At 42.2% G+C, this 16,726-nt stretch overlaps 1 pseudogene; it reads left to right on the plus strand.

Annotated features, from left to right (window-relative positions):
• The first annotated feature begins 9,318 nt into the window (after window positions 1-9,318).
• Window positions 9,319-9,468, plus strand: LOC142045795 (U4 spliceosomal RNA; annotated as a pseudogene).
• Window positions 9,469-16,726: the final 7,258 nt, after the last annotated feature.

Here is a 16,726-nt window from a genome sequence, read left to right on the forward strand (position 1 = left end):
CTCTGCGATTTTGTATACTTGGGATGATTCATCCCAAAGTGAGCAGGAAGTGGCATAGCTGGGTAGAGTAGGGATCAGGCAGTGCCATCTTGAAGGATGTTGCATTTTGCTCACTTTCCTGGCACAACTGCGAGCAGAGTTGGGATTTAGTCCTCCTGATGTAGAATCCTTCCCTGTACTCCCCCTGCTGTGGCTCAGCTGCACTGTACCCCTGTGTTTAAATGCCTGGGCTTTGAGTCTGTTTAGCAATTTGTTTCTTTACATGCATGTTTGTGCATACAAGTGATTAGTTACAAATCTCCTTTGTCCAATGAATAGTGATTAGGAGAGAGATGTCAGAAGAGCCATTATAGGGTGACCAGACAGCAAGTTTAAAAAACCGGAACAGGAGTTGGAGGGGTAATAGGAGCCTATATAAGAAAAAGCTCCCAAAATTGGGTCTGTCCCTATAAAATCGGGACATCTGGTCACCCTAAACCATCCTATCAGGCTAGCTGGCTGGCTGGCCACAACAGGGATCTGTGGAGCAATCCTGAGGGAACACACAGCTGGGCAGACTTGTTGCTTGTGGTCCTGACTGGTGCTATTGCTGGTCCTTTCACTCGAGCACTTGGGAGAGATTCTGCTCTGGTGCATGTTGTGTGCAGAGCGTCTCCCCATTCATTTCCCTCCCACCTTATGCAACCAGTGAGAGAAGAGAGTAAGACCTAGTCCAGTATTCTATTGGCCTCTCGTAAGGATGTTATCAAAATACCTTTTCTACTGTATATCTGGTGACTGAGAGTATACGACTGTATCTGCATCTCCCATGGCTAACACAATACATGTTATCAGGCAAGTCAGCTATTGTGCATACACTGCTGCTTCTTGTTAAGGATAATCTTTGTGAGCTGCCTATTCAATGTAAAGAATGAATTACACAAAGGGTTATCTTTTTAATAATGCAAGAACCTTGGAAACTTGTAAAATGTGATGCTGTTGATAAATCTGTAGCAGTTGTATCTGAAACCAAGATGAAAGAACAAACTTTAAAATAAAGTGACTCCAGCCTTATATCCAGAGTGAATAAATAAATCCAAATATAGCTCCACTCAGAGTGTAATTATACTTTGAGCCCTCTTATTAATGAGTAAATTAATACCTCTGCTGGTGTACTGGTAGAGTCAGGCCTGGCCCCACACAGGCCTGCACCAACTTAATGTAACGTCCGTTTGGAAACACATACAGTTTAGCTGTTACACATTTGTGTGCAGATATGCTTATTTTGGTTTGATTGGCTTATTTCAGTTTAGTTTAGTGTTTACATTTATTCAGGGTTGCACCAACAGAATTTAAGATGTGATTTTTAAAACTGATTTAATTAAACCAGTGTAAACATCTGTGTAGACAATCTAATTTTGGTTTAAAAGTGGCTTATTTTAGCTTAGTTTGTCAATTGGGTACAAGGTTAAGCCACTGTGAAGTAAGCCACTCTTAAATTGAAATGAGACTGTTCATACGGGGGTTTGAACTCATTTAATGAAACTGGCTCAAGTTCGTGTCTTCCTAATCTGGGGAGGGAATTTATTAACCTAAACTGAAATACATCTTCAGCAGAAGCAATTGCAAATTAGCGTGTAGCCTGTTGTAAGGCTTCGTACATGCACATTCATTCCCTGCCTTGTGGTGGTGACCACACAAGTGTCATCTGATTCAAAGTTCATTGAAGTCAGTGGAAAGACTCCAACTTTTAATGTTTTGAAAGTACCAACTTGAGAACAGTATACAGTGCTTTGTTCAAAATAAAAAATGACGTGGTAAATGCAAATTGGCTGTTGGTAGACGCTATTAATCAATACTCATTGCTAAGCTATTGATTATTATTCGGTGCTCATTGGCTGCTGGTATTAAACTACAGCACCTACCCATTGACAAGGGCCTGATTCATCAGGCCATGACCACTCAGCAAATCACTTACTCTTAAGCACACGCTTAAGTGTTTTGCTGAATAGGGTTGGATTGAAATGTGTGCTTAAGTGCTTTGCTGAGCTGTGGCCATAAGGTCCCTCTTCTTTATTTAAAAAACTAAAAGCATTCAAAGAAAGAGTTGTTTTTGCATATTAAAAACATGGCAAAGATTGTACAGGCTTTTATGTTTTCCAAATGGTTCTAAAGTCTCTCTGTCTGAAGAGGGGTGGGGGGAAAGGGAGAGAAGACAATTCTGAAAATATTTGGAGAACAAATTCATGGCTATTTATATCCTGATTCTTTCTCCCTCTCTCTTTTGCATACATTGATAAGCTGTTGTGATTCTAGATCTATTATCACTAATTGGTAAATTGTATTTCTTAGGTACTGGACATAAGAACAGCGGAGATAAAGTACTTGACTAGGGTTTTCAATCTGCTCAGAGTTTGTGATTAATGCCTAAGTGGGTAGCAGGTTAGACCAGTGCTATGGGTTTTCCAGGGGACAGGTTTGGCTCTGTTTAGCTTGTTCAGCAATATGGTGTTATATCACTCATAATAATTACCGGTAGAATTATTCAGTGTGGAAAGAGATATACAGAGATACTAATATTCTCTGTGTGGCTGATTTCAGCAGTTAAAATGAATTAATGATCACAAGCCCGGGAGTGAAGGAAGCTTGGTCTCACTTTTCATGCTGGAGTGGGGAGGCTTGTAGTTCCTAGGTACTGCAGAAGCTCACTGTCTTAAACTAACCCCCCACCCAAGGTTTAGTTGAATAAACTTAATTGACCCTTGCAGGAGACAATTGCATTGTGCCAGAAGAATGGAGCTGTTACCTGCTTTAGGTAATCTTTGAGGTACCTTGGCCCACAGATCATTAAGCACCCTGAATATAAAGACTAAGGGGCAGATTCTGTCTCTCACCAAGGTCCCTTTTAATTGCCAGAGCGATTCAAAGAATCCTTAGTGTAAATGGCCCTAAAACCTTGAATGTGAGATTAGCCAGATGGGATCCCCATAGAAAATAAAGAGGGGCACTGCTGCTTTCTATAGCATTCATTGCCATCCATTCACATGGCATGATCTTGATCCACTCCCACTGAAGTCAGTACCAAAACATCCATTGAGGGGTGCAGGGTTGGACCCCAAATCTCTTTGCCTGATTATATCCTGGCCTGAGACTTGCATGTTTTACTCCACTGCCAAGTGAGTGTAAAATGCTGCCACTCTGATTAGCAGCTTACACCTGCTTCCTGCAGGTGTATGTGACTACAGAAGGTAGAGGCAAGGGAGAATCGAGCCCTCCATGAGTGTGTGTGTTATATACAAAAAACTATATTGTTTAATTCATGTCATTGTAAGGATGGCCCTTCAAACAATGCACAATGCCTTTGTAGATGTTGATTGCCTGAGGAGTGACATTTCGTGAGCAGAAATGCTGTCTCTGAGGAGTGACAAGCTGATTGCCAAGTCTTCACATAGTTTAAGTCAGCTGGGCCCTGACAGGAAGGCTGGTATTGGTCTTAAGGGCAAAGATGGGTTCTTCAACATTTGCTATTTTAATTACATGCCTCTAATAGCTTTGAGAGGTTCTCTACATATATGTTAAAAAGAAAAACTTAACAGTCATATATGAGCCAATGACTTGGATTTGGCACTGATCACCTTCTGTGGGATTTTGCACATCATCCAGATGAATTTCACAGCTGCTAATCAGTTTACCAAGTCAATCCCGGAAGCGACTCCTGGTATGATGGTGCATGATCTTAAGCCATTTAAACATGATCTCTGTGGAGGGTTTTTTTGTGTGTAGGGGGGAAGGGGAATGAGGAATGGGGAGGAGACAATCAGTGTATGCCTCTGCATGTTACATGCTTAGAATTATTCTTTCGAGCATGTCATAAATCTATGAGCATCACTTCAGAGTTTGTGCCAGTAGAAGACATTTAATTTCAGTTAGTTAATTTTCTAGTTTGGTAAAAACTGAAGTTATTGCATGAGTCTTACACAGCTCCCTCTGATAAAACGCCATTAAAGAACATGGAAAAAAAAGTCTTTTTTGTAGACACCCCAAATTAAATCACCTTCAGTGAAACTCATCCCTGTGCAGAGGATCAGAACAAGATCTATATACCCCTTAACTATCATTCTTCTTAGCATATGCACAATGTACGTCAGGTGACATGTAACCAGGATTCATCACTGAATTTGGTCCTCTGGTTAGATCCCTGGCCCAGGCTGGGTACTGACAGGGAGCGCAACATGAACGCTGACCCATGCCCCCCAATTCTCATTTAAACCCTAAATTGAAGGCTTAAGTTGGACTTAAGTGGTGCCTAGGTCTTGGACTGGTTCAGTGCTCAGAGCTGAATTGCTTCCCTGTAAAAGCTACTTGTGGAGCCAGTTACTCAGCTAATATAAATCAACCCATAAGTCCTTCCTGTGCCACAGAATTCCTGTCAGTTTGAGAGAGACACTTAGCCTCAGGTGGTAAATCTACACTGCACACTAAGCTTAGGGGTGTGGGACCTGGCCTTGTGGACTTGGTGTTTTGAAGCCCATGCTTGAGCATCCACACTGCATTGTAAACTTGGATTTACAGTTGCTGGACCAGAATCTCTCACCTGTGCTAACGTGTCCCGCTGTACTATGCAGACCTTCTGACTTGGGTTTGCAGCTTGATCTGCACTCACACTGTGAAATGTGAAGGGTTTGGACCTGACTCACAGTGGGACTTGGGCTCTGACCCATCCCCCAGCAGGGTCCTGTGACCCAGGACCTGAATCAGATTGATTTGTGTGTTTGAAGGAATAAGGGCTTGGGCTCAAACCAGAGTCAGATCAGGTTTAGTGTGTAGAGTAGACATCCACTCTATGCCTCTATTATTCATCTGTAAAATGGGGATAATAGCACTTTTCACCTCACAAAGATGTTGAGACTAAAGACATTAAAGTTTGGAAGGAGCTCAGATAGTATGATAATGGGAGGCAGTGTTGCCTAGTGGGTAGAGCATTGGACAGCAACTGGAGAGAACTGGGTTCTATTCCCTGCTTACTCTCTGGCCTTTTGGGTTACCTTGGGCAAGTCACTTCACCTCCCTGTGCCTCAGTTTCTGCATCTATAAAAATGGGAATAATGATGTCTACCTACTTTGTAAAGTGCTTAGAGATCTACTGATGCAAATGATTATCTGTGACCTGGGTTTTTTTTTAGTAGTTCTACCACAGATAGACAGAACCATTGACTTCAGTAGTTGGTAGGTATCTCAGAGACTTTGAACATTTATGAATCCCTAATGAAGAGCAATTCTCTTGAGAATATTAAGGGTAAACTTCTCCTTTACCTTCTTCAGACAGTTTAGGTAACGCTAAATCCTTCTTCTGTCTGAATGAAGTGAAATCTATTTATCTGATGTTTGGTGTCTTAAAGTTACCATTATTTATCATCCATGCCAAGTCATGTGAGGGATTGTTATTCCTCTGTTATACTCTTAGCTTCCTTATGATCTTGCACCAGTGAAAGTCAGGAGCAGCTTTATTAAAGCTTCATCCATATGAAACGAGTAATTGGGCTTAGAATCAATCCTTCCGATGCTTCATGAAAATTAATATTTTCCTCTATATCAGAGGAACGAGGGGAAAAATTAGTAGTGCTTTCTCAAACGCCACCTACAAACCAAAATATCAATATGCCATTCACAGAAGACAATCTTTATAAAATGATTGTCTCTATTCTGTTTTATATGCTTTGATAAGCAGCAAAATGGTTAACACTGACATTTTAATTGTCATTAAGTTAGTCAACACACCAGTCTGATGAATGGAAGCAGCTCTTAAAAAAAAAATTTAAAAAAATATTCAGAACTGCAGTTTTAGGCTTTCTGCAGACTCAGGCAGACATAATTGCACTGGAGAATTTGGTTCAGATTTGGCAGGTTTGTGAGGTCCATTTTTAATTTAATTATTTCCACTTGGGAAAAGGGATCCTTTGTCTTTAAGTCTATGTCTAAGTCTAGGAGAATGGGGCCACCTAATATAATGCAAAACCTTTGAATTTCAAGTAGTTGTGCATCAATAGTTTGTATCCTTCCATTTACAGACTAATCACCACTAGTGTTCTTTTTTTGTAAATCCAGCCCTAGTCAGTATAAAATCTCTGTTCAATAGTATCCCCAGGGGAAAGTGTATCTCCTTTCATTTGGGGTTTGTCATTGTGTGTCATGGCCTTCATATTATTTTAACATATGTATATTCTCACTTTTTGTAATATACCTATGCAAACATTCCATGAATGACCTACTCAGTCTACAGCAGACTGCTAACTAATTTAAGATCAAGCAGATGAAAGTAAGTACACAGAAGGCAATGTATTTTTTTTAAATGGGAGTTCCTCTCACTTTAGTTTGTTTAGATCATCTTTTATCTGACTTAGTTTTCTTTGAAATAATGCTAACCTTGCTGTTGGTAGAAGTGCACTAAAGTGACTGATTAAATAGCAACCACAACAACAACAAAAAGAAACTACAAATGCAGGGTGATCTACAAACTGTGCACAATATATAATATAATATTGATGACCTTGTGCAGAAAAAAACAGCTGTGCTTTGACTTCTATCCACCTGAATATATATTAGGCAAGAGTCCAGTAAGACACAAAATTGTGGCGCTGAGTCCTCAATTGGTGTTAGTCATCATAGCACCACTGAAATCCTAGGGACATAGGGAAATAGGAATTGCTATATGAGCAGATCCAAAGTCCATCTAGTCCAGCATCCTGTTTTTGACATCAGCCAGCACTGGATACTTCAGAGCAAGATTTAAGAACCCCCCAGGAGGCAGATTTCAGATAAGTCAATAGAACTGAGTTGATTTACCCCCAACTGAGGAGCTGGCTCCCAGTGTCAAATACTTCATCCAGTGACAGAAAGAGAAGTATATAATATGCCATATTGAATGACAAATTGCATTTTATCCAACAAAACTTTATATTTTCTATTCACCTTTATAATGTCAAAAGCAAAGTGCATAGCAAGCAATAAAAGCTTAGTAGGGTGACCATGCTGGGGAGCACTATAATAGTTTGAGGGCTTGAAAAATAAAACCAATAAACCTTTTGAAATTAATAGGTTCCTATGCCAATGTCCAAAAGTCATTTTGAAAATAAAAACCTATGGAAAACAATATCTGCCTGGAGAATTCAAAGCACACATGTTGCTTTTGTAATTGGAGTTGAATGCACCACTCAAAATGTACCTGTCGGTATCTTGTACAATCCCTGAGCTTACTAAACAAACTTCATTGTATGCAGTAACATACTGTGTGAAGAGTATCATGCTGGAGTTTATGGATTGCACCAAGCAAATTACAAAGCAGTTAATAAGTGACCAGAATTTTAATAGGTGAAATGTTCTGCTAAAGAAAAGCCACTCTGGTCTTTCAACACTTTTGAATTATTTCCTGTCTCAAATCATAACAAAAAGTTGAAAATGTGGAAAAATTTTGCAAACTGAATATATATATATATTATAAAATAGAGGGGAGGGGAGGGGCCCCTGATCAAAGCAGGACCAATCCCCAGATGGATTTTTCCCTATATCCTTAAATGGCCCTCTTAAGGATTGAGCTCACAACTCTGGGTTTAGTAGACCAATGCTCAAACCACTCCCACACTTAAGAAAAATATTTGTAATTGGAATGGAGTGTAGACAGTTAGATAAAATTTTGGCTTCATGAGTTGGTAGTCTTGGATTTTGGGTCATTTGGTTTTACATAGTGTTTTCTTTTATCTGCCTCCTGTTTTTAGCTGCCAAAGTCTAGCAATTGCAACCATAATCTTCTCTTCTAATGCTGCTCTGAATCATTGTTTCCCATTTGAGTATCTCCTCTTGCTTTTTTTTTCATTATTTCTTGTTAATTATTTATTGATCTCCTAGGGCACACTTCAGGTTTTCTCACTTCAGGTTTTCTCACCTCTTCTAATTCTCACCTCTTTCATATGGGGTCAAAAAAGTATATTAGTTCATATTATTGCTGAATTTTAATTTAAAACCAATACACTTTAAATCATTTATCAATTAAAATAATCTGGCACAACTAGATTAATAAAACATTTCAGAGATATATAAGCATATGGAAAAACATATAAAAATAGATTCATTTTGGACATCTATGTACAGTGTATTTTGGTGCCTAACTGAGATACTAGGACTTTGGTATATCCAGCCTCACTGTAGATGCTGAGTAGAGCTGGGTAAATTGTTCAGACAAATAACTTCTTCACCCAATGCAGTTTTGGGTCAACAGAAACTATTAAAAAATCAGCAAATAGTTTAGGCAAATAAGATCCAAAATCATGCTTTATTTTTTTTTCAGCAGTGCAAAAGACCTCAGTGATCTATGTGGCTCATTGTTTTCTAAAAATGTGCCTTCAACAGCAGCATCAGTGCTACCTGCTAGCTGAGGGAAGGTCCACTTTCATTTCTTTCTGCTTTAACAGTCCAACACAGTGGTACAGTAAGTGAACTGGTATTGACACAGCACAAAACAAATAGCTGAATTTCATACCATAGTAATTACTCTATTTCCTCTCACATAGTACTATCCTGAATGGTAAAATTCAGTGCTGGGGCCTGATGGAAAGATGCCCCTGGACTTCAGTGGGCTTTGGATTAGGTCTTAAATGCTGTCTGCTGTTTGGAGGGATCTCTTCTCCTTTAAGCAAAAGCAAAATGGTATCAGCGAAATGAGACATTAAATGCAACTCCCCCTTCCTTCCTCCCACAACTTACTGGCAGGGAACTATGAGTGAAATGCTTGCTAAGCTCTTAAACCTGAATTCTTTGTCTCTGACAATTATTGTGACCTTTGCTGCTTGTCCATGATAATTTGGCATTGAGTTTGCAGAGTAAGAGGTGTGGGAAGTTTTTGTAATGTAGTTGGAAAGCAGGCAAAGCCAAATTCAGGAGTGGCTTGCTGAAAATATAACATGCCATACAGCTATTGTGCAGACTTTGCACCTGTGTTTCCAAGCATTCTGTGCCCTTAAGCTTTCAAAAACACTGTGACAAATAATGTACAAATGCACTGGTTTGAATCCACATCTCTGATTAAAAATAAGGGTATGGCTACACCTGGAATTTCAAAACGCTGCCGCGGCAGCACTGTGAAGTGTGAGTGTGGACGGAGCGGCAGCTCTGGGAGAGAGGTCTCCCAGCACTGCACGTAAACCACATCCTCTACGGGTGTAGCGTGCAGTGATTACACTGACGCTTTGCAGCACTGTATCTTGCAGCACTCAGGGGGGTGTTTTTTCACACCCCTGAGCGTGAAAGTTGCAGCGCTGTAAAGTGTGAGTGTAGCCATATCCTAAGAGTTTAGGGTGGCAGTATCATAACCAATGAAGTTAATCTGAAGTGTGATTATTGCTAGTTGAAATCTTTTGACCTTTTTAGAGATTATGGTTCCTTAAAGGTGACAAAAGGGTGAATGGTTTCACTAGAACCTCTGGTCTTAATCTATTAAGAACATTGGTGTCAACCTCATCATTTTTGCTGCAAGGTGCCATTTGTCATATGCTTTCAGAATTCACTGACCTGTTAATCACACAAACCTCCTTTCCTTGCAGATGATAAGCATCCAGGCTAGGCAATTCAGTGAGAAGATCTCCAAAGGATGAAGGACAAAATTTTGCCAATGAGGCACAAGTGACAAAGTCCATTATTGGTGGGACAGAGGGAGGCACATCTTTGAGGTTGGCTTCTTGGGGCCTGAGAAACTGAGCGCCCTTATCATTTTATTATATTATAAAATGAATTGGACTTCCACGCTCCCTAGGCAACCTGGAAAATCTCAGCCATTAATGATGGTGTGATGTTTTGGGGATCACCCAGACCAATAAGGGGCTCTGTTACCACCTGCCTTTATACCTTTGGATGTCTTACTGCTATACTGCTGTGGTTCAGCACTCTGACCCCAGTAGCTTGACTACAAACATAAGGTCCCACCTGACTTCCACTAAACTAGTTAGTTCTTGCAGGGTGACCTCAACAATCCTTTCTGGTCCTGAGTGCCCCCTATCCCAGATCAGTCTCCCTGAGTTCTTAGCTGCCAGACACTGTGATTTTTCCCCTCTGGTTCTTTACCCCTGAAGGCATGAAACCTGCCCCCAGTTATCCATTCACTTTGCTGCACGCTGTCTGCACAAGAGATCTGCTTGAGGTAAAATAAACAAAAATCTTCTTTAATAGAATAATCAGATTCAAAGATAAAACAATAAGGAAAAGCAAACACAGAAAATAAACCTAAAGATGCAATCTCAGGCTTTACACTTGTATATTAGCTAAATTCCCTTTTGTTACCTATTGTCTTTGAACAGTTTCCCAACATTCCCCGTGTCCTAGAGCAGATCCAGCATTTTGCTGACAGCACCCCACTTACATACTGGCCTCAAGTTCTGGATACCAAACCTCAAACCCAAGCCAGTTTTTTTAGAAAGGTTTTTGCTCCCCCAGCCCTCACCGCCTTTTTCTCCTGGCATTATGCCTCACGGTTATAGGGGAAACTCCTTCCTTTTCAAGACTGGGGTTTTCCTTTCAGCTTCAATGTCATTCCATTAACTTTAATGATCCACCATTGTGTCTTTCTGACTGGAAGACTGATGGATATTTTAAGTTGGTTTTATGTAAACAACTAGCCTGGGAGGTGTCTCTCCCTGCCTGATTGCTTCACCCCCTGTTGTGAGGAGAAGCAAGGTCTGAAGGAGCTGACAGCTAGTGATGAGCTGGGGGAAAAGGCTTTAGGACCAATGTTCCCTTGAATTTTTTTATATCCATGTGTGGAACTAATTTTGTTATGTTTACCAGTATGAAGGTGATGTGTGGTGGGGCTGGGGCTGAGGGGTTTGGAGTGTGGGAGGGGTCTCAGGTCTGGGGCAGAGGGTTGGGGTGCGAGGGGGGTGAGGGCTCTGGCTGGGGGTGCAGGCTCCGGGGTGGGGCTGGGGATGAGGGGTTTGGGGTGCAGGAGAGGCCTCAGGGCTGGGGCAGAGGGTTGGGGTGCAGGGGTGAGGGCTCTGGCTAGGGGTGAGGGGGGCTGGGAATGAGGTGTTCAGGGTTTGGGAGGGGGCTCAGGGCTGGAGCACAGCTTTGGAGTGTGGCGGGGTGAGGGCTCCAGCTGGGGATGCAGGCTCTGGGATGGGGCTGGGCATGAGGAGTTTGGGGTGCAGGTTTCCCCCAGGCTGGGGCCAGAGGACTCCCCCCAGACTGAGGCCAGAGAACTCCCCCCAGCCCTCTCCCTGCCAACAGTGGCTTTGAGGGAGAGGAGCACAGCAACCCTCCATGCCCCAACTTGCTCCCCTCCCCAGTTGCATGCCTGTGTGACCCTTTATAGCCTGCTGCACAGCGGTGCAGCTTAGAGGGAACTTAGTTCAGGACCAGAGGGTATTTACATGAACACACCTACTCTGCCTAGGTATCCAACAGACAGAGCAGTGGTGCCCAATTGCTCAGTTTGGGCTGGTGCTGGGTTACACATCACTATAGGTAATGGAACATTATCCTTATTGTATAAGTAAAGGGCAGGCAGAACTGTACTTATATTGTCCTGATTGAGGGGGGTCACCCTCAACTGAACTGAACTCACTAAGCGGTGGGGAGTCAGATCCTAGTGAAGAATTAGAGGGGTGAGACAGGTGTTCCTGCCTGGATGTGTGGGCTCTACCTAAGAGTCCTAAGCACCATTTAACCTCCCCCCTCCACTAGCTAAAGATAAAGCTAATTCGGCTCCATTGAGAGCCTTTCATTTTAAGTGGTCACTAGAGCTGAAATCACTAATAATCAGGTCTAAGTGCTGCTTAGACCCGCTGTGGGACAGTGTTTTCTGCGGAAGAGGCTGCCTAGCCTGCATTAGAAGTGACCCTCTCTCACTGAGAGCTGAAATCACAACAGCATCAAGAGCCTGACTCAGAAAGGTCACAGTCCAGAGGCAGGTGGCAGCAGAAGGTAACAGTGCAAGGCCATTGGTAACGGAGTGGTGGCACGAGGAACTTCCACAGTGGAGTGAACAACTGTGCAGCAGCAGGCAGCAGTGCAGCATGAACAGCCACCACTGTGAGCCAGTTGCGGCGGCAGTAGTTGTAAAGACATTGCTCAACGTTTCTTCCCTGCCCTCCCCCTCGTGGAGGTGAACTCACATGAATGCACCTCTGAACTCTGTGTCTTTGCTGACAAGGATAGCAGCTGAATGGGGCGTGACAGAGAGAGAGGGGAGTGGCATTTTAAAAGGATATTTGTTTGTTGGACTTTCACACCGCAGTGTATGAAACGGAGGTGAAGGACACTGCCCAATGTACTCTGAGACAAGAGTTTTCCTCATGGTCAGAAGTGTTTGTTTCCCCCAAATTAATGCCAGGTTCCTTTCTCATTTGTATTAAAAGTTGTATCGGCTATACACAGACTCAGTGCTTGCGAGTGGGGAAATATTGCCGGTTAGTGGTGCCCAAGGTGGGGGCTCCAGCCGGTTCTGTATTGTGTTGTTAAGAGGGACCCCAGATATTGAACCTGGCCCTTGTTGCTGTTGACTCCATCTGGCCGAAAATTTACATTTAAACACTAGTAGATTCAATTGCTTATTCTCTGTGATGCAGACCCCCTGTTCTCTTCAGGGTCCAGACAGTCCCTGGTCATCACAATGACCCACTCCTGCTCAACAATTATTTCTTCCTATTTGTGCACTGTGCAAAGAGACAATGCTGCATTACAGGAAAGACTATAACAAGGAGGGAGTGATTGCCACTGCATAATATAGTTCCTAAAGCAAGGGTGGTAGCTGAGAATTAAGAAAGACTGTATTTTAAGATCATGCACCAGATTGAATGGTACAGTCTGGCTGGTTTGCACTGCTTTACAGATGTAAAATATCCACAAGACCAATTTCACTGGTCAGTTAAACCAGGATAATAAGAATAATAATTCCATGTAATGCTGCTGTTATCACAACAGTGTTTGAAGTTCCAAAGAATGGCTGTTTCTATATCTCAAATTACTTTGGTTAATTTACGTCACACTTCTGAGTGACATAACTTACACTGACCTAAAAACTTCTCTGGCCAATATAGGTACCCCTTCTTGTGGAGGCAGGAGTTAAGCTGACCAGGGGCATGCACAATTGGGGGGGGAAGCAGGATCACCCCCAATAATCGTTGGGGGGCACAGAACTTCTGAGAAGATCGAGCAACGAGCTCCTGCTGTGGCCAGGGCTGAGGTGGGGAGGGGGGGCGGCGAGCTCCTGTGTGCCCCCACTCCCAAGGGGTCAAATTTAAATTCCTGTCCAACACCCGAAGCTGACAGGGCTCTCATCTATCGGCATAGAGTGCCTTCACCAAAAGCACTGCGTCAGTGCAGCAGCATCAGTGCAGCTGGTGTAATGTAGACATACTCTGAGATGAGCATGAGGCACAGTATAAACACAGTGGCTTGGTCTACACCAGGAACTTATGTCAGTATAACTGTCATTCAGGGATGTGGAATATCCACACCCTGAGCGATGTCGTTATACTGACCTTACCCCTGGGGCAGACAGCACTACATCAACAGGAGGGCTTCTCTTGTCAATACAGCTACCACCTGTCAGGGAGGTAGATTACTTACCCCACAGGGAGAAGCCCTCCCGTCGGTGTAGGTAGCATCTTCCCTGCAGTGCTGTAAGTATAAATCTGGCCGTAATAAGAGGCAGTGCCTGCTCCAAAGAGCTTACTGTTTGATTCCTTTGTATTACTGGAGTGTAGTGGTGAATTTAAAGCTCTGTGATTAAAAAGAAGAGTTTCCAGTCAGCTGAACAGATTCAGAAAATCATCCCCATCTAGGATAGCACTTAAGCATGTGCAATTTTAACCATATATTTAATTCCTTTTGACATCACTTGGATTTAAGAGATTCATAAAGGTGAACATGTTTAAATCCTGCTCTGAACAGAAAAGCTTAAGGCCTAGTTTAAATTACAAAATTAGGTCTGCTTAACTATATCATTCAGTGGTATGAAAAATCCACACCCTCTAAGGGATATAGTTAAACCCAACTAATCCTGGGTGTAGACAGCACGGGGTTGATGGAAGAATTCTTCTATCAGTTTAGCTACTGCCTCTTGGGGAGGTGGATTACCTACACTAGGGGTTCTCAAACTGAGGGTCGGGACCCCTCAGGAGTCACGAGGTTATTACATGGGGGGTCAATCTCCACCCTAAATCCCGCTTTGCCTCCAACATTTATAATAGTGTTCAATATATAAAAAAGTGTTTTTAATTTATAAGGGGGGGGGGTCGCACTCAGAGGCTTGCTATGTGAAAGGGGTCACCAATTGAAAAGTTTGAGAGCCACTGACCTACACCAATATGAGAACCCCTCCTGTCGGCATTGGTAGTGTCTACACAGATGTGCTGCAGCTGTGCCACGAGACCCTTTCAGGTGCAGACAAGATCTGAAATGTTTTCCTGAATTGAAGCTTTTTTTGAGACTGTCTAAAACCTATTTCTAATTAAAGTTTTGTGTTTGTTTCTTCCTACCCATATTTTCATTGGTAATTACCACGCTACTTTGAATTTCCAGTTAATGGAATCAATGGTAGTTAGTAAATGACCTCTTAACCCACATTAATAAAAGGATCTATTATAATATTCTCTTTGATATACTGCTTCTAGCTACATTAAGCCCTATAATAATTACTCTAATTATAATGCCACCTCTGAAAAGCACCTGAAACTTTATACTTGCAGATGGAATAAAGGGAAGCCAGGTGTTTCATCTTCAGCACATCTATATTAAAAAATAAGAATAGTTTAAACAAATTTGGGGACACTTGTTAGAGGGAAACATTAGAATAAAATGGAATAATCAAAGACAAATATGGAGCTTTTGTTATTATAGTTTGACAAATGGTCTAGGCCTCTTAATGTGAGCAAGGGAAACCTTAATGTAAGTAGTAGCTACAGTAGGGTGGGAAAAGTATTCCCATCCTCTGAAAATTTTACAGATTTCAAAACTTGCTCCCATCCCAAATCAAGACAAAGTTGAAATCTCAAATTTTCTCTCTGATGCATACACACACACACACACCTGTAGAGAGATTTGGGTCAAACAAAATGTTTTGGTTTGATTTTGACCATTTTAAAATGCATACTATAATTAGTTTACATTTCTAAACAGTCCTTTCAACCAGAATTTTTATCTAAATATTTCACTTGAACAATTTCAAAAAAACTTGAGTAGAAAACATTAGTCAAAACTGACACTTTCTTGCAAAAAATTTTGGTTTTGACAAATGGGCATTTTCCAATAAAATGTTTTGATAAATTCTAAAGTAGCAATTCTTAGTCATGCTGTGGAGGAGTTCTCGCCTATAGATTCCAGCACCTTTCATTTGACTGACTTGGGGCACAAGCACAAGTTGCACTTGAAGCATGCCCATGTGCTTAAAGTCCTTTGCTGAATCAAGGCCCCTATGGAATATTGTGCTGGCCTTATGTGCAACCAGATATTCTTATGGGGGTGATCCTGCTGCCATTCAAATCAATGGGGAAAACTCTCATGGAGTTGAAGGGTGCTGGATCAAGCCCATAATGCAGGGTTTCTCAAACAGGAGTTGCCGCTTGTGTAGGGAAAGCCCCTGGAGGGCTGGGCCGGTGTGTTTACCTGCCCTGTCCGCAGGTCTGGCCAATCGCAACTCCCTCTGGCTGTGGATTGCTGCTCCGGGCCAATGGGAGCTGCTGGAAGTGGCACAGGCTGAGGATGTACTGGCCACCACTTCCAGCAGCTCCCATTGGTCCAGAGCAGCGATCCGCGGCCAGTGGGAGTCGCGATTGGCCAGACCTGCGGACAGGGCAGGTAAACACACCGGCCCGCCAGGGGCTTTCCCTACAGAAGCGGCGACCCCTGTTTGAGAAACTGCCATAATGTGTCTAGAAGTGGGCATTGACCGGTCATGTCTTGTGGAGTGAGATCACAGTCTTGCCCTGGTGTCGTACCAGATCTCAGTCCTAGATTCTAGGACAGGTTTCCACTTACTACAGCCCTCGCTATGAATATCAACATATGAAAACTGTCATTGAGAGGGAAATTGGTAAGGACAAGTGTGGAATTTCCTGTAGAATTCCCTGAGGAAACTGAACGGGAATGTAAACCTACTATTGAGGGGCAACTTTAATTATCTTACAACAGTTGCTCAAAGCACATAGTGAACTAATATATTCCCAAGAGTAAAGGCAATACTTGATCTAAGAGCCTAATACAAAGAAACTACAGCAAGAACAGCAAGAACATGAGAGCTGGGTAGTGCGTTAAGTTCAGTGTCCAGTGGTCAAAACAAATGGTTGAGAAGAAAAACAAAAACAGATGGATTTCAGATTAGGAAATTATACTAAAAAAAGCTGTGCTGTTTTTACAGCAGGAAACATGGTCTATCTTTTACCTTTCAGAATGCCATGATTCTTTTAATACTGAAACCAGTTCTGCTAATAAAAAGCCCTCATTTATTATAGTGCATTGCCTAGAATATGATTTGATATGTTTACTGTGTTCATTTAAAATCACTTCAGGTGAAATCCTGGCTGCATTGAAGTCATTGGCAAAACTCCCATTCACTTCAATGGGGCCAAGGCTATTTACCCTTTTTCACATTTACCAATGTGAGTGTTACGACAGTAACACATGCCTATTGTGATGCTGCGTGAATGAAACGTGACCATTTATATAATTAATATTGCTGCTGTTAGACAATTATACAACAAATCTT

The sequence above is a fragment of the Chelonoidis abingdonii genome, chromosome 20, assembly GCF_003597395.2.
Source record: "Chelonoidis abingdonii isolate Lonesome George chromosome 20, CheloAbing_2.0, whole genome shotgun sequence".
Taxonomy (NCBI): Eukaryota; Metazoa; Chordata; order Testudines; family Testudinidae; genus Chelonoidis; species Chelonoidis abingdonii.